At 39.9% G+C, this 19974-nt stretch overlaps 1 pseudogene; it reads right to left on the reverse strand.

Annotated features, from left to right (window-relative positions):
• LOC145985602 (uncharacterized) overlaps nucleotides 1-14182 on the reverse strand; it is a 76911-nt pseudogene extending 62729 nt beyond the window's left edge.
• Between the last annotated feature and the right edge of the window lie 5792 nt (nucleotides 14183-19974).

A 19974-nucleotide genomic window follows, 5' to 3' on the forward strand; every position in this document is an offset into this window, starting at 1 on the left:
AAATCATTTTGTGACAAGAAAGCCCACAGGAAATGTCTTTCCTTGATGGCCACACTTCTCATTGCAGCTCTGTAGAGATGCTTGAGTTTGCCGAAACTAATGACATTATTACGCTAAGCCTTCCCAGTCACACCACCCATTTTTTGCAACCACTTGACAGGAGTTTTTTAAAGTCAAATTGCAATGCCGCATGCAATACATTCATGAGGAACAACCCTACAAGACAGACTGGAAGACTTCAGTTCGGCCAACTGTTAGGTTTTGCATGGTCAAAATCAGCTACAGTGGAAAATACCCTGTCCGGTTTTAAAGCAACGGGGATTTTCCCTTTAAATAGGTTTGCTATTCCAGACTACGCCTGTTCGACGTCTCAAGAAGAGTATTCAGGAAATAATGACGAAATAGGTGCGACTGGCGCACCGAGTGCTGTTGCATCGAGTTGAGGGCGTCTACATCCTGCTGAACAATTGGCGGTTGCTGGAACTTCTACTGGAAACACCAACATGTTCAAAGGGAGCAGTAAAATGAATTTACCTACTAAAATACTGAAAAATATTTCTCCTCTTCCTTTTCTGAAGAAGAAACCTACCTTGCATGGTATGGCAGCAAGCATTTAGAAAATACTCAATTCAGGGGAGAATATAGGTCTCCAAAAAAATGAAAAGGCAAGAAATGATAGGCGTGATGGCAAATCTAGCACGTCTAAATGTAAGATACCAAGAACTTTACGACGAGGGAGGAAGGACTCGTCAGGTTCCGAAGGGTGTTCTGGTGATGCAATTGTTTACAATGATACTAGCGACAGCGATCACAACCCATATGATTGGGATGAAAATGAAACTGCTGGGTGTGGCGAGGATTACAGTACAACTACCAGCACTGAAGACTGGATTCGATGTACTGTGTGTTCCCGTTGGCTTCATGAGAGTTGCACCAAGTATGAAAATAAGTGTGCTTGTGTGGGAAGAAGACTTAAGAAGTAAAGTAATTCAAATTTAAATTATAATCATAATATTGTATTTTGTCTCAACGGTTTATTTTGTGTAAAAGAAACAGATCAGATGTACTATACTGATAGTATAGTGTTTTAAAACTAACGAATTGATACATTCCTGTCCTCAAGTTTTTGGTGGCCCATCTCTCCCATAGAGCATAGTCCAACTAACCCGGAGTCATATGGGATAGATGGACCACTGGCATATTTTTTCTTATTTTTGTTAAAAAAATGTTTTTGCTCCTTTCACATTTCAAACATTATCTATTGTTAAGATATATCGATAAGATACTGTGGTTCAATTGTATCACGAGTATTACCGTAAATAACAAAAATATTGCAATTCTAAAAAATGGGGTTCGTCTCTCCCGGACTTACCCTATTCTGCATGAATGTATTACATTTCAACATGATTATTTGCCACAATTCCATACCAAAATATTCATAGAATCATGAAGGTACACAAGGAATGTGCAATACGTGCTTGATGGCGGCCACGGTGGAAGTGATGTGATCAACACCATGCTCTCATCACCTTTACCATCAACTACCCATTAATGAAAGTCTAGATTGGTAGCAGTGCCTCTTTATGCCGTGACATTTTCGTAAAAATTCCCACCTGAAATTACTCACCTCGGGAATGGAATCCGAGTCTCCCGCGTGGCAGTCAGGTGGCCTCCCTACTGAACCATCTCGGATCCAGAATCATATATAGATATCCCACAAGTGTTTTTTTTTTTAAAAAAAAAGTTTTGTAGGTCCATTTCTTTTCCAGTTCTACTGGTATAGACCCTATTAACAAAATGGTATTGCATTTTGCTCACATTACAGGATAGTTGATTGGAGTAGCATCTGCATTCAGCGCTGATTAAATTTCATCCGACGATTTTCGATATCGATACTTCTCGATTCGACCTATCGGTATTTGCATTGTTGGTTAAATCAGCCGTAGTGTAGCGATAGCGTAGTGGCTAACGCTGTCGTCTCGTAATCACCTGCTGGATACCCGATGGGTCCCAAATTGGTTCGGATCCGACTCTTAAACAGTAGGTGTAGTTCCGTCTAGCCTATTTGTACATAAAGTAATAAAAAATAGACTGTAGAAGTGATATGGCGGTTTCCTCGTAATTTGGTTGGCTACACTGCCTTAAGAACTCTGCCTTCCCTTCTTCGGTTCATCCGTAATGTTGACTGATGACGTACAGATTACATTTTGCGTTATGAAGGGCGGAATGAAGGTGCTGAGCTAGACACGCGACTTCCAGTCAACTGAGCAGCAGCTCTCTTCGCGGCTGCTCACTTCCACCGTTCGCACCCAGGAGCTCGTGATCAAGAGCGACTGAGTACTCACACTCGGCTCACGAACTTCAGACATTGCTCCACACTTCATACAACTTCCGCAAAACCAAGATTTCTCTCAACAAGGTAGTAGTAATAACAAATTATGGAGGAACGTTGCATAGTAGTTACATAATCTGATACATTGATGTGCTCTGAGTAGAGTTGCGTAAGTTACTAAAAAGTAACGGCTTACCGTTACTTTGCATCCAAAAGTAACAAATGACAATTACTTTTCATACAAGAGCCTTTAACTGTTTACACAAGTATCGCATCTCTACTATGTAGTGTATGTTTTCCCAGTGGAAATACACATACGTTTAAAGCTGGCAAATAAACCCTTCAGTTCTGAGCCTATCAAAGTAACACAAATACAGTAACGGAAAGTAAAAAGTACCGTTACAATTACTTCTGTATTTTTTTAGTAACGCCTTGCTCACCTTGCATGACTGCCCGACTTTTACTCCGAGTTTTGGCGGAGATGGATTTGCGCAAACTGTTAAGTCAGTCACCGATTAGCCCCTGTTTAATGCATCTGCTGTTAATTAACTACCATTCAGAAACAATGCAGTTTAAAGTAATCCCGAACCAATTCATTATTTGTTTTTGTTATCCTCCTATTCAGGATGAGCATTAGGTTTGGAATCAAATGCGTTAAAGTTTTCCGACTGGCTGGATAACATTTTCCGGAAGCTAAATTGAGAGAGGAGGGAGGGTGCGGGTCCTGTGCAGTGATCACCACGGTCGCCTGACCTCAACCCTATCGTCTTTGTCACATGGAAAATCTGAGATTCATGCTGTAAAGATCCTGGATCTGGATCATCTCCAGGAAAGGATACGCACTGCCACCACCTTGTAGGTATTAGCTATGGAACAGCTTTTTTAAATATGTTTTATTAATGTGTCATTGTAACGTTTCACATTACATGTTTTGGTCATTTTTCAATACTTTTGCTATTTTAGCACATAGTAGAGATTGCGTACAAACTGAAGGAAAGATAGATATTTCACCTCAAAATGTAATAATTTTACAAAAAAACCATCCTGGGTTAGCACATGACAACAACATGCAAATAACGCGATTTAATTTATTTTTGCAAAAAATCTAATTGGCCAAAGATTACATTACATGTTCGTAAATGAATGTTGTCTTACTCCGGAAAGTGCTAGAACTGGCAACAATGCCAATATTTTTGGACACTTGAATAGTTTTAATGCTAGTATGCAGGAGGAGAAAGAATATATTCTTCTATCAAGTGACAAGCTGAAAACGTTCTTTAAGAAATCAAAATATGGAAGTAAAAAGTTGGAAACAGTAACCAGACCTCTCACAGCTGACACTATTGCTACCAGTTTGATTTAGAATTTTGGAGGATAAAATACAACAAAAAATTAGTTTCCTTATGTGAATGAATATAGACTGGTCGGCAATCCCTTTTACCTTTACTACAGAAGACACAAAACCCCTATCATTACAAGAAGCAAAAGAGTTGGCTGAACCCCAGGCGGATCGTAATTAGAGGCTCAAATTTGGGAAAACAAAGAGTACTTCAGTTCCGGATTTTGGCAAAGCAAGAGATTTCAGTGTCACCGGAACATGCCCTATTTACTGCGGAGTGGTTAGCACAGACGCTCGTAGCGCGTACCCAAGGGTCCCGCGTTCGATTCCCGTCCCGCGCATGGGTGTTCTTCGTGTGTGTGATGTTCATCATTTATCCTCATCGTCGAGATTAGCCAAAAGTGGCAGAAAAGAGACGTAAAATAACATAATTCAATCAGTCAATGCTATCAACCCTACTGCAGTTTTCTACATTCTACAAAGCACTTGTGCGAAGAGGGGTTCTCCGCATTGACCAACATAAAAAATAATCAACAAGAGTGGCTTCTTTCTGTAGACAAGAATAAGGGTGTGTTTGTCTGTGCTGTGATTCCTCCCCGTATTGAACGATTCTGTAAAGGTAAACAAGCCCATAGTTCCCATTGAATTTTAATTTTAATAAATTGCTAAAATATTTCATCACATGCCTATTTAAATATATTCATATTAAAATGTATTCTTGTGGATTTTTGCGGGCACACTCTTTGAGAACCGCTGTATAGCATAAAGCTATCTTTGTTTCAGCGATATATACATAGAATAGCATACAAATATCTTCGTTTCAGATCTTCCTGTATATTAGGTTCCCACCCCTACTGTGACTACTTCACTTATGTCAACTTCAACATGTTGCCGGCGAAAGTCGTTTAAAGAAATTCCCTTTGAAAGAAGGAAGGGCGGAAAGAGAATTGTGGCATTCAACCAGAACTTAAACAAATTTCTCATACTGTGGAGGGATTTTTCTAGATTTATTTTCCGCTCCTTAGACCCTTTTCTCTTCTTGCGGTTTCCTCCTTCCTCCTCCACCTTCATTTCATTTGTGTCCCGTGGTTCAATCCATTTCCTGTTTGCTCCTGCGGAAAAAAATCCTCTTTGCTCTTTTCTCTTTGATCTTTTCTTCCTCAGTCCCCCCACTCTTTCTTCTTTCTCTTTCTTTTTTTGTTTTACACCAGTTTTTTGTTAGCAGAGTCGGATCTTCTGTTTCATGTGTCTATTGAAATCACAGTTCAATAGTTCAAGTTTTAAGAATCGTCTTTGTGTTTTAACTATACGTCTTGTTATCTTATCTCGTCTTCTTTAACGTCATCTATTACTTCATTTTTAGAAAAATGCCGAAAACCAAGTAATAATACAGGGTGGCGCATGTTGTGTCTAGCAACTTCAAATGACAACGGAAATATGTTGAGTGCTTGTAGTAACTTTATATTGTTATGAACTAAAAATATACACATGGGCATTTAATACAGTGTATAACATGGGCAATACAGAAATCAGTGCACTTTGAAAATAACGTCCTCTAAATATCCTCCTTCTGCTTGGATGCATTGTTCTAGGCGATGCGGGAAAGCTTTCATGACGTGCGTCTCAACATATCTTGTGGAATAGCGTGTATTTCACGGCGACAGACGGTTCACAAAATTTCCCGTGGCTCTCCACTATCTAACCCACCTCAGAATGTGCCGTTGCCTGTTTGGATGAAGGCTTCCACCGCCGCAATCCGCGTCTACACCGGCCAATGCTCCATAGTATACTAATTGCCTGACTCCTAATCCTCCACAGATGTAGGTATACCACACATGCGCAATTGGCAGGGTTACCAACTCAAATTGGTAGATACAATATGCGCCACCCTGTATTTTTCAAATAATATTTTTTAAGCTTCTTCGGTGTAAACCAAGCATGTTCGTAAAATACTTTTGAACTCTGCATGGAAACCAATTTCTGTCTGATTTGAGATGGTGAAACCAGGTTACGCAGATTTAGTGTACATGTTAGTAGACGGCAAATATGTTACTGATAGAGAATTAAATTAAACTTCAGTAATACAGTTATATGCAGTAGTGTAGTACAGCACTTAGCAAATTACGTAGTTTAATGATATTGACCAGAGAAACTAAAAGATTCCATTAAATCCAGTAGTTGTCCAGTAATTTAAACCAACTTTTATACACTCCTCACAAAAAGTTTGGAATATTGTTACGTTAGAATAGGTGATAGACACTGCCTTGGAATGCAACAACGCATGGCATCTGTCTGATGGACGTTCTCGTCTCTTCGTCGACATATGCCACCGTGCATATCACCTATTACCCACTATAACAATATTCCAAACTTTTTGTGAGGAGTGTATTTTGTCAAGAAACCTAGACATAACCGAACTAATACTCTGTATGATTATCGATGCCATAATTAATTTATTAATATTAAATTTCAAGGGTACATGTTAATTAGCAGTAAAGTCAAAAAATAGTAAGATTTTTACGAGTAAAATTGTTGGGATTGGGTTATCGACTTTTAAACAACAAATTTACCAGGCTAGGGGCTCACGAAGTTTGAGAACCACTGGCGTAGAGCGTATACTGAGAACATGAAGAAACAAGTACAGCCAACGGCAAATATAATAGTAGGTAAATTGTCCATCACATGTTCATTCATTCTGTTTTTCTACAACTTGGGGTTCAATAACAGCATAAAGAAAAATAGACTAAAATAGATAAGTCTTAATAGCGATTAGCAATTTGCCTACTGCTATCTTTGCGGCTGATTGTACCATGTGGAAACAATTAAAAATTATGTTAATACCGACATTGCCACTATTCCGGATGTTGTGTATTATCCAGAAACTAAAAGGGGATCGGTTCGGTGGATCATCAGAAATTCTGGTTATAATATGTGTATTAAATTATAAGAACACACCTTGAACTAGTGAATTTTTTATTTTGAGTTTGTTTTAAGTCCACTTTATGCACAGATAGGCTAATCGGGGCTGAACTTACAGTTTAAAGAGTCATCTGAGCCTTTGTTACTCCGTGGAGGCACATAGTGGTTCGGAACCCACTTTAAACTGTAGGTCCAGTCCCGATTAGGCTTTCTATGCATAAAATGGACTTAAAGCAACAAATCAATCAATCAGTCATCTGAACCACTATAAGTATCCATCGGTGTCGGTGCACCGGTGCCGACCCGTAGACCCATTGATTTCCAGGCGACAAAGTTACCATCACGCCAGCGGGAAGGCCCTATGAACTCATTCAAATACCATGTACAAAAAGGAAGAAGTGTTCTAATTGTAAATGGTGTGTGTGTGTGTGTGTGTGTGTGTGTGTAAAGTCAGAGAACAGCAGAGATGGGACACGATGCAAAGTTTGGTTCTGAAAAGGCTGTTTGCGCCACGGGATTTTTTTTCCTTTATGAATGATATTCAATAGCATTGCTTTCATCATCTGTCATGGCCGAGAACAATGCACAACACTTTAACTTAATTGTACACAGTGTTTTTTTTTTTCTGGGAATATAGGTTCCGATACTCTTAAAGTTAGTTTGTTCTTCTGTTTATCGTAGGAACTACTCAAAACTCAAAATAATTAACCATGAAAAGGTGCCGGTATGGTATACCATTGCGTACCGTCAGAAGAAAGCACTGACTGTATGTATTAATTTATCGTAAAATGTTCGGTATTTTTGTACATGAAATCAATTGTAACAGTATTCTTATCTTTGTTATCTGTATTGCACTATGGAGCAGCAAATAGAGATTGACACCTCCTAATAGTTTTCTAATAGCTCCTCGCTCCTCTATGAGATACTTTCAAAACTCACTCAGTCGCTCTCCCTCCCTCCCCCTCTTCCCAGATTCCAAAAACCTTTCCATCATGGAGTTGACAGGCCCACTTCTTCTCTTCGAAAGTTCGGTTGGAGGGATTGGGGGGGGGGGGTACTTCCAGTCCACTGACTGCCATCGCAAAGGCGCTCAGCAATCACTTGGCATTCCTCAGCGCTTTCGAATGATGATGGAATTTCTGTAGCACGACTGAGTTACCGGGGTATGTGCTAAGTTCTGGAATCAGGTCGTAAATATTCATGAAAGGGCTCCTGAAGTCCGGTTCTCCCCCTTCCAATAGGAACATTCAACGTTGTGTTCAATGTTTCTTGGCAGGGACCATTGGAATTAAAATACCGGTCTAGTCGCCATTAAACCGATGGAGGTCCTTCGTGATACCAGTCACCCATCACTTGTTACAATCCCAGCAACAAATTTGCTCCGAGTAATATATCTCGGACTACTGGAAGAGATTACCCCATTTGAGTAGAAGATCCTCTGAGACTGTACAGTCATCGAAAATAAAGATGAGACACCAATGACCTGAAATACTTGCTTCCCTCCAAAGTTACCTAACTCTAAGGGGGTGGGCGCACTTCAATAGCAAGTTCGATCATCGCCGTAGAGTTAGGCAACACGCGTAACGCCATGCAGGGAAGCGAGTATTTCAGGATATGGGTGTCTAATTTTTATTGCAGATGACTGTACATAGCCTGTGGATATCTCCCAAAGAAGATCAGTGAAATACGCGGCGGGAATGGGAACTATAACAGACCCATTGTAGTTTCCGGTTCGAGCCCTCCCGTTCACCTAGGCTGTTGCGTCGCTGAATGAAGTAGGCGACGCGATTGGCCACTTGCGGAGTTGTCTTTCATGAGCTCTTATGCTATTGGTAGCCGGGAATGACGTCGGTTGTATTTCAATGTATCTGCCGGCAGGTCTCTTCGACGAGGGTCTAGGAAGGAGTGTTTACCAGAGTACCTTAACTATGGTGGTGAATATATAATGAAGTAGCTTATTCTTAAAGGATTCACCGTGCCGTTTTGTTTAAAAATCGTACCGTAACTTACTTGCTGAATAGTCTGATATAGATCAGAGAAATAAATTCTGTGATTGATTCCAGGCAGGTTGCTCCTTCTCCATGTACAGATACTCAGTTTTAAACTGGGTACTACGCTGTGCCATCTGCCGTACCACATGGTTCAGTGGTGCACAATCACAGCACCTGCACTGTTTTCGAACTTTTACCACGCATGTTAAACGCCCGCCCTCAGGGTCCCAGGTCTCCACATGCTATCAAAGCGTCAGGTTGGGTTCCCCTCGCTTTTAGTGTCATGGTTCCTTGTGAATTATTCATCTTTCTTCTCTGGGGATTTATTTCGGTCTGTTTGTCACGTTCCCACGTGCAGGAGTTCATTGGTTATTGATTCTCAGGCGGAACGGTAGGTGACATGATAGGCAACGGGTGGAATTCCCAGAAAAGAGAGGAAATAGGAGAGAGTGGAATGGGAAAAGAAGACAAGAAATATGAGCTTGAGCTTCCTGTACCAACGTATGTTGACGGAGGTTGACAGTTTGGAGAATTTTTACATTTTTTAACATTTATTTTACACAAATATATTACTTGGCCATAATACATTGACATGAGATGTGAATTGCGAGGACCAGAGAAATGAAGCATTGGCAACAGATGGAGGAATGAATCAAACTACGAACAAACCAGTTCTACCGATACGAAGACACAGAAAACAAGGAAATTAGAAAGATAGAAGAGAAGGAAAATATTACGTTAATAGGGGGTAGCGCCTGACCAAACCAACCTACATCTAAGACTGTGAAAATTTTATGAACACAGCAATATGGAAAACAACTACAAAATATACAGGTGTGCAAACACAGTCTGAGCGTGATTACACACTTTGGAATCTTATAGGTTTTTACTTTATTGACCATTGCTATCAAGTCAGGTTATTTTAGTCAGACAACAGAGATATCGATGCAGGGTAATTCAGAAGTTCGACACCATGACAATTCTGCTGTTATCATGCAGATAGTGAAAAATTGGAAGAGCAGAAAGTTGTAAATGTGTAATTTTTAAATATAATATTCTTCAATTTCGTCCTTAAAGGGAGCACTTATGTTTCGCAATACCGTACTGTACTAGATCAATGAAGAATTGGTGACGATAATAGTATAGTGCAGTAATTACGATAATTACCGAGTACAGTATGGTTTTGCAATTGCTTAAATGCACCGTTTACATATGAAGCATGTGGAAACAAGGCATTTTCCTTGTCATTGTTCGTAACTGTGCATTCTGCCTTGAAAATTCAAGAACATTAAATTGGAAACCTCATATTTTTTAACAACATCACCTCTTTCCGTTTTCCGCTATCTGTACTAATAACCTAGTTGTCGTATGGTGTCGAACTTTTGAATCACTCTGTATTTGAAGATAAATTAACGTATTTGTGACCAGTATAGGGAATCTATTGTCATTGTTATACTCGTTCACATCTAACAATAATATATATGTTTGTTAAATTTTCCGAAACCTGAGGTTTCTCTAATCAGCCTTACACCACTCTTTACCCTCATCTCGACAGTTTCAAGTAGGAACTACTATCACTTATCAACCCACAATCCGCTGCATCAGATAGACAACCAACAAACTTAGGAAGCAAGAGTTTTTCTCGATATCTCTCGCCCGCAAGCTCACCGTGCTGTGAAAATAGAACAGATTATGATGTATCAGAGTCTTAAATTTTAGTTACTACTGGTTAAGGAATAAGTTAGTTATTATCTGTTTTAGGGAAGCAGAGAAAGGTTATGAGTGATTACCTTTGTCTCGTTTTTCACCCACGGTTTTAACAGTCCCTGGGCTTGCATATGCCCTGAGAATAAGTTCTGCTTTGAAACGTTACAGCAATGACCACGAAGATTTCACTTAAATACGTATATTAAAAGACACTATGTTGCTCTGAATTTCTTATGTGGGGGAGGGGCAGAGAAACGAACATAAGGAGATGCGTGCAAGTTGACTTTTTCTGTATCACATGACAAAGTGATCATTATCATCTGATAGACTTGTAATTCCGGTACCAGATTTCCAACTTCTTTTCATTCATTGTTGTTATTGTTTTTTTAAAAAATCTTCCTATATCTTTTGATTCAAAACTTTCTTTAATTACTTCATACTTGATTAACTTAGGAATTAATTTGAGTTTCATGCTCTCAATATTTTTTGATAAGTTTCCATATCCTCTAGCAATTATCTCGTGCCGGGATAAAATATAATTTTTATTATCTGCGAAGTCAAATTGCTCTTCAGTTCACAAAATAACTGTCTGCTTCCCCCATTTTGCAAGCTTTTAAGTTCGAGAGATGCTTTCTTGGTGCCTGAAAGGTTTGCGGTATGAAGTGGTAATTGCCTTTGCTGATGAACGTTTACATCCACCATCGGAGCGAATAAACGAAACGGTAACCAACAAAGCACACCTTTCATCTCCAAGAAATTACTTATGAGGAAGTCGTCCTGTTCCCTTAAATTCTCTTTCGGAAACATTCCGCCATGAAAACTGCCCAAGAGAAAATCGCTCCATGGACGAGGAAATGGAAAGACGTAACTTTAAGCTCAGAACGAGACTGGGTAACCGAATGGTATCCGCGTTGTCATTTATTTCTGAAACGATGACGTAACTCCCAAGGATAGTGGCGTATGGGAGGAGGGGCATTTAGGGCTAAGGCCCCGGCATTTTATTGTCCTTCAGAAAAAAGAATAGCGCCGTTCCGTTTTGCAGGGCTAACGGCCTCTGCAGCAGTAATGAACAATTTTTGTGAGGATTCGAAGATCCTCTTTTATCTTTGCAATTCCGTTCGTACCGTAACCAAGATGCGGTTGTCATTCTGGTGGATTTCCGAGCAAATTGTGGCAATTTGTGAGCCTGAGATATAAACTTTCTTGTGTCTCGTCTTCTTTGGAAGAAGAGATTTCTGGAGAATCATTTATTTAATATGTTTTTTTTTATATCACTGCACATCCTTCCTCCCCAAGGTTATAATCATCTTTTTTCTATTGAATCTTTAGCTGATTGCATAATAACGTAATTTACAAGCCCATGATCCACTCATTTGACATACCATGTTTTGGTTCTGAGGTTTGTTACATTATTCCGAACAGGAAATCTGAATTTTCTGTGGTTTCTGAAAAGAGCAGTAGAGACGAGACCGAAGCGGATTTATCAAGAATCGAGACGAGAACAAAATTTGTCGAGACGAATCCGAGAACTGGACAGATCACGAGAAGAAGCCGAGATTTATTTTCCAAGACCCTGCTAGATTTTGCTGATATTTTAAAAATGTACCTGAATCAAATTCCCTTTACTTTAGGATTTCTTCAGACTTACCAAGCGGATATATTCCTCATTATTTATGGACAAGCCATGCATATTGTTTATGTTAAAAAATCAACAATAGGAAATAGCCAACCAATGCTACGTGTTTGTATGTATTCAAGATAAAATTCCGTTTTTCGAGGACTCGTAGCGTCCAATGGATACGTCAAGAAAAAAATACGAAAATTGTTTGCTTTAAGGACTTACATACACTGCGAACGTTTATACGGCAACACTCTGTATGTATACATATTTCGAGACAATAACGAGACAGGTATTTACAACTTGAGACGAAACCCAGACTGCCAAGTCTCGTCTCATCCGTCTCGACAACATTTCTAGTGAATTTACTGTTGTATATTTAAAACGCTGTTCCTAGAATAACAATACACTTAAGATTCCGTATACACTTTGAACGTAAGGCAAGGTACATTATAACCTGCAGTAATATTGGCGGTGCTAAAAAAATGCACATCTTATATAAAACGCTACCACTTGTACTAAAGCACTGTAAAACCAGCATACTTACAAGAGCGTGTACACGCTGGTGAGGTAAAGAAAACCTTCCTTATACGCATGCTTCTATATACCAAATGTTCAACTAACTCGCATTGGCTACAACAATTCACAGAAATAGTTCCAAGTTTTTGCCATGCGGCTGTATAAAGTAGAATGCACTGACGCCAGGCGTTATTACGTACTATTTGCATAACCAGGACCAGGAAATGAGACTTTTATGGTTGCCTGAAATAATCTATTTTCGGGACTGTAATATCCCAACCGGTCCTTTAGAGCCTTGCAAGAATAATGCCGAGTCTAATAACGATATTAGCTTCTACAAGCTAGATTCCTATTTTCCAACGGAACTAAATTAATTTTCTGTTTTAATTGTGTCGCGTGTGAGCGTCATATTCTCATTATATTCTCATTAACGTTCCAGAAGAATCAAACAACTATTCACATTTGTTCGGCGCACTGATACTTTACATCGGCTCCACTTTCCATTCGCTGCAAGAACAGAGGCAAGAGTGAAAAAAAATTGAAGAAATATGTCCAAAAAACAAACCAAGCACCATCTAAACTTGTAAGATAAATAGCATCACCATCGTTTGCACTGCCATCTAGGTTATTTACGCTGTAGTGAGCTACCGGAATCGATGATTTGTGCACTATAATCTTCTATACTCTGTTCCAGCTAACAGTGGAGCAGGCAAACGAAAAGAAGTCTCTACGCAACTAGTAACGCGAGACCGTGCCACCAATGAACGCGTGAGAGAAACGGAATTGCGTGTAGTGGGGGAATACGACTGCAGTTACCAGCCTTCCCAGCAGCGTGTACTGCTTCGGTCTGGCCACTCCATTTCCTTCGCTTCTCTGATGCTATACGCGGCCTTGCTCCACAGTTAGCTGGGACAGGGTATGTACATAGGTACCTTTATTGTAAAAGTTAAAGTAATTATAGCAATATTGTCTTACATATTTTAAGAGTTTTCTTTCTTTCCACAGATCTATTACTTTCATCCAAGATTTCCTGAGGGTTGCCAGGGTCGCCACAAATTTTGTGTAAGTATTATTTTCATTATATACATTGTGTGTGTTGTATATATATATATATACAGGGTGATTATGAAGTCTCGATCAATTTTTTAGGAGAAGAGGCTTGAGATTAGAACAAATGTATTGAATGAACTCCCGAGATGGTAACACATAATCAACATTGAAAGAAAAAAATATGGAACACGATAAGTAACCTCAACGTACTTCCACATGTCTACACATGAATCCCAACGACACACAGTTTCACCAAATACCTTTGAGACCATTGCCGGTGTCACGTTGAGCATAGAGAGCTGGATACGTTGATGTAAGTGTTGAAGAGAGGTGATCTTCATCCTGTACACGTGTGACTTGATGTAGCCCCATGCAAAGAAGTCAAGAGCTGTGAGATACGGAAATCGTGGTGCCCATATGCGTTGTGATTCCCTAGCAATCCACCTACGTGGAAACATAGCAACCAAGTACATACGAATAGTCTTTGCAGTGAGGTGGAGGCTGTTGGCAAACCACGGTTTCCAAGACGTTATCCTGCCTCAATTGTGGTTAAAGGAACAATTGCAGTATATCGAGATGCGCATTGCCTGTCACTGTCTGTCCTACGAATAAAAACTTGCCGTATACCTTGGACTTTGTGATCCCCCACCATATATTGACTCTGGCGGTGTTTCGTTCTCCTTGGAGGACCTCGTGTGGCTGTCCATTGGCCCACACTCTGAAGTTGTGTCAGATGACAGTTCCACACCTGTGGAATGTGGTCTCGTCACCAAACGTGTTCCATCAAATCTTCCTCGTCCACTGCCTCTAATAGCTCTGCACACATTGGTTTGCCACCAGCATAGTCCTCCCTTTCTCACTTGTGCACCACCTGAAGGTGGTATGGCTGTTTTGTTTTATGGTGGTGGAATTTCCTTTCGAACTTTGCCTGGACCTCTTTGAAGCTTAATCCCCGCAAACGTCCACACACCACAGATATTCTCTCTTCAGTAGTCAGCATCTTTCACATCACCTGCAAAAGAAAGATGAAATCAGCCGTTTTCACAAAGATGGATCAAAACTTTATGTTCACTATGTGTATACATACACCAAATTTTGAGCATTATATTCATCCCACACACACACGAGGGTGTTTCAAAAACTAACAGCAAGTTAATAGTACGCGTATTTCATGAAACGATCACGTCAGACATTTCAAACTTCTACGCAGGGAAGCCATATTCTTAGAGAAGATGTTGACGCTACCCAAGAGATGGTATGGCGTACTTAAACGGAAAGGTAGTAATAGGTGGTGTTTTCACCGTAGAGAAGCAAACGCCAACCCTCAAATTTGTGGTCGGAGGATTTGAAACCTTAGTGTCCGTGGGGTGTTTGTCTCATGAAACACGCAATTTGCTGTTACCTTTCGAAGCACCCTCGTACATTAAATTAATGACTGTAGAAATGCAAAGTGTTGAATCTATAGAACATTAATGCTGACGGATGAAGTAATACACAAGAAGTGTGTGCACGGCAACACAAAGCTTTCATGCCTACGTTTAATTGGCCTGGTTAGATATTCCCGAAAAGCAAACAGACGCAAGAATGATGCAAGGGGGAACCGACGTCATAACCCGCTGACTTAGCTCTCGGCCGAACCACGATGGAGAATGCCAAGGCAGCAAGTCCGCGCGGAAGAGCTCCTTCCCCGTAAATGCTTTATATAAATAATTGGCGCCGCGAGAGAGAGACATTAGACTCGAGCTTGCGACCAATACACCTCAGCTTTCCTTTTATATTTTTAGCAGCAAAACTCACGTTTCGGGTTTTGATATTTCCTTTTGGCCGAAAATCTCCAGCGTCTTTAAGTACCAGGAGAGGACGTCGAGTTAGCAGTACATCTCTCTCTCTCTCTCCCTTTCTCTCTCTCTTTCGTAGATTTATAGGTTCCATTCTTTCAGCCGGAGAGCTGGAGAAAACGTCCGTGTTTTATAGAGGATTTCTCTTATGGGCCCATAATACAAACTCTTCTTACTCTGTGTTCTTTTCTTCCTTCTTCCTCCCCTCTCTTTGCAACCAGAAAGGCTCATTCCATAATTTACTTCTTGCGGTTCTTCTCCTCCCCCTTCAACCCGAAACCTTCCTTTCGCGCGCTAACGTCCTTTCTCCCCTAATCGCCGATGCTGATTTAGAGAAAGGTGGGGCCTTCGTTTTCTCCAAGTCACTTCCTTTTCTTCTTCCTACGGCCTAGAAGCTGAGTGGTCCGCCCTGGAAGTGCGATCTCATCTTATTTCGTCAGGGGACGAGGTACTGTTTCCCATAAGTTGCACATTTATTTCCGTTATGTCAAAATGCGCGAGATTATTAGAGAAAAAGAGAAAAGATAGTTCTATGGTATGGATTCCTCCTCACGTTGCACTTACAAGCGAATCTCTAAGACGATTTTTAAGCTAGATAGAGTTTGTTGCAATATCGTTCATAAATCAGTTCAGAATGGCATGTATTTCTTATGAAGAAAAGTTTTTATTAATCGCTTTGGCATTATTCGTAACGGCTAGTTCTTCTTCTTTCCGCCCATGTAATCTGATATATTAAGAATTATATTCGAAAAACTGTGCCCTTCGTCCTTAAATATATTCATTACATTACGATTTCTAAGTGCTCATTAGATGGTCATTTGTAGAATGTTTTTTTTCTGGCTTCGGCGCAAAAGGCAAATTCCACGTCAAATCAGGTAGGTGTTGATCCTTGTCCTTTGGGATTTTGAACATGTTAGGTGAGCGGGTGTTTCGACCTTTTCAAAGCCTTTACAAAGATTTTGTATGAAAATCTAATTTGTCAGACTCTTGCAATTTTTCAAAAGTTGTTTCTTTACTTGCATTTTACATTCGTTTCTGACTTCTTCTTCTTCTTCTCTCTATCTACATAACACATACAATCAACCACACACACACACACTTATTAGTGTGTGATTTAAAAAATCGCTCGGAGACCAACTTTCTATCTCACCACCGAAGTTTTTTTGTGAATGCCCCTTCATCACTTTATTTTAATCAACACACCTTTGTCGTCGCGATTAGAAATAGCAGCATAAACTCGACGTACAATAAGAAAAATAAAAGAAATACCCAATGAACCAGAGAAGGTTACTACCACAATACTAATTTCAATTGTAGTCCTTGTTGTAAGTTATAGCTATAAAGGAAATGGCAGTTTGGATACATTTTTGGATACACCGTTCAGGTATTACTATATTTTTTTTTACCGAGTAACAGGCGAAATTTTTTATTGCAGATAAATGTAAACGTGAAGAGCCTGCACTTTATGCAACCCACTATGCGCTATTGCATTGCGGTATTGCCATCAACGCAGGCTGACGTTTCTTGGCCTACGCACCAGATGAAGAAACTTACTGCAGTTTCAACATTTAAAAAATTTTCAACAGTCAATATTTCGAATTCTGAAGTGCTAGCAATATTTTCGTATAGATTTTTTTCCGGAATACAAACATTTTGGTACAGGTTTTGAAACTAGCAGGCTCTTAGATCTTGCCCAGCCTTCATATTGGAAGGTAATCAATTCGATGAGTTCACACTGTGATCTACTGTACTATCCGATTATCTAGCGATTATCCGATAATAGGCGATTAGTACATGCTAATGTGTTACAGACGTTTGAAGTTCGTGGCGGTGCGTAATAGACTTGTGTGCTTGGTAGCACATGCCTCGATAGCAGAGCACTTCCAGTGCTAACATTTATCCACCCTAACTTGTGGCCTCGGATTCTCAATTGGGCCTGGGTGTTCTTTCGGAGTGTTCTTCCATCAATTTCATGTCATCATTCATTCTCATCGTCACGATCAATCTATAAGGCAGATAAGCGATACATGTGAAGATGCTCATAGTTTTTCCAGTCGGCCGTCTTGACAGGTTTCCCAATGAGTCCTCGTAATCACTTCAAGTGGATGCAGGGATAGTATTTGTGCAGTTATTTGGGTCGTGTTTCTTTATTTCTAAGTTAATCGCAACGGTTAGGGATGTTGAATTTTATAAATAAATTACTGGAACGAACACAATAAAGCATCCATACTTCTCCCAGGATTCAAACCTAGAAGCCCTTGGATAATCACTTTTGCATGTGCTTCGATTTTATCTACAATGCAGGCCACGGGCGCTTCCTACCCCCTTATCTCTTTCCATCATTCTCAGGATTCTCGGTGACCTGTGAAACTTTAAAAACTCAGCTTGGGAGTGGAAATGTCATGGAAAAGTTAGGTAATTTTGTAGGAACGTTCGAAATCCCGGAAAAGTCGGGGAAATGGTTGTCCGAGTATTTTCCAGTATTGTAAACTTAAAGGACATTTCAATTTCCCTCCAAACTGTTTTTATTTGGGGGCAAGGGAATATTTTGTGTAAGAATGTTTCATTTAATTTTTGTCATATGTTTTCAACAATGTTGAAAGATTTGATTCGTTTGATATACACACAAAGTTGAAAATATAACATTTATTGATGTTTAATTACTGTAGAGATGTCTGGACAATTTGGAAGTCAGGGAATTTGGAATTTGCAAAATGGATGGGAACTCCCAACCTCTGCCTTCCTTGTTGTACAAATAATGGACGATAATTTGATAATCCTTCTTGAAACTAACCCAGGATTTGCCTGAAGTGATTGAGGGGATTACAACGAAAAAATTCAGCCAACGATGCTCATCGCACGCACATCAAAGAGCCTGCATCTACTCATTCTTTACCAAGCACTGCAGAGGAGAGTCCCCGAACAATTGGATAGTCCTGTTCCATGAACGAGCAAACACGTTGACAAGGAATGCACAGAGAGAAAGGCTTCCATGATCACAAAGTTGACGCTGATCACAGGAACGCAGGTCCAACATTGCATGCGGGTATTCAGGGCACGGTTCTACCAGTAACTGCATCGTTCTTCGATCGTTGTGGTTCGGCCCACTGCTGTGCCTATCTCCATGTGTCGGTAGGATATCCACAAATAAAGGCCATCAGAAATACAACGTCATCTAACTTATAAAGGGGTGTGTGTATTGAGTCCATAACCAGATATTTTACAATTCCTTTTCAATGCCTAAAGCGCTGAAATGAATTTATGTCTTCATATTGTGCCGTTGTTCTCTGAATCAATTAATAGTACAGGTGCACTATTTTTTTTATTAATATTGATTCTTTCATGTTTTAATTTAGTTCTTTGCGTTTGACCGCACACACACGAGGTGTCGCCGTAGAACCCCGACAAACTTATACAGAGCGTAAAGGACATCAAGACGAACAACTTTTCTTCATTGCCTTTTACTAGTCGATGCCTCATTTCGACGCTACGAGCTCTTGTAAATGTACTATATTAACCTCAATGTATACACACGTAGAACAGAGAGCGACCTACTCTCTACTGATTCTCCGGTTCCTCGACTTGTCTCAAGGACCTTCTGGTCGTCTAGAGGGCCGGATCTGCTTCCGTACACCTCTGGATATTGCAGCAGGCTCTTGATGTTGCGATTCGTGAGTTCCAGGGTATTTATTTTGTTCTAAATAGATCAGATATCGATCTTTGACCTCCAGGTGGCGAGGTGGAGTTTCCCTAGCAGAGGTGCACACACCGATCGCGAGAGTCATGCACCAGTTGAGTATACACAACCAAGCGAAAAGTCCTTATCCGCTCGCTCTCTGCATCTCTGCATAATGTGTGTACATGGTGGACCATTTTAACTCTAAATATATTACAAACGAAACGTTTTCGAAGAAAATGTTTCAAATAAAAGTTAATTGACTTTAAGGTGAAAAGACAATGCCATTATATAAGTTTTAGTAGACGGCCATTTTGAAAGTCATTTCAAGGTCACTTATTTTATTAAAAAATGGAAACCTAATATTTTTGTTCAATATATTTATTCCTCGTACAAAATTAAACAACTTTTGCACAAACCATTTTTCCATTCATTGCGTAGTTTCACAGATATTTGACAAGTAAAAGTTGATAACAGAAATTCATATAGAATGACAGAAATGGTCCACCCTGTATATGTACAAACATTTTCGTACTGACAAAATTTAAATTCACTTTATCTTACATCGGCTAATCGAGACTATGTTTATGTAACTGTATCGGTATCGGAGATCGAATCTGGACTCCTTGATTACAAGTTAAGAGCGTTACCACTACACTATCGGGGAGGCCAGATTCACGCACACACACACACACACACACTGTGTGTGATTTTAGTCATATGCAAATTTTCATGTGACAAAATATCTCAGTTTCTTTTTACTTTTCATTATCTATATTCTATAGTCTAAATTATTTTACACTGTTCGGGAAAACCGCCTGTTTTCCTTCACTAGGGATGGCTCTGGTAGTGAGAGTAATTCGAAAAAAAAAAAAAGGTTAAAAAAAGGTAAAGCGCTCCCCTATGCTTAGCACCACGCCATAAAGGCATATAGGAGGTGTGGGGTAACGCCTCACACTTTCTTGATCCGGTCGTGAGTGGGAGT

The sequence above is a fragment of the Lepisma saccharinum genome, chromosome 3, assembly GCF_977018435.1.
Source record: "Lepisma saccharinum chromosome 3, izLepSacc3.1, whole genome shotgun sequence".
Taxonomy (NCBI): Eukaryota; Metazoa; Arthropoda; class Insecta; order Zygentoma; family Lepismatidae; genus Lepisma; species Lepisma saccharinum.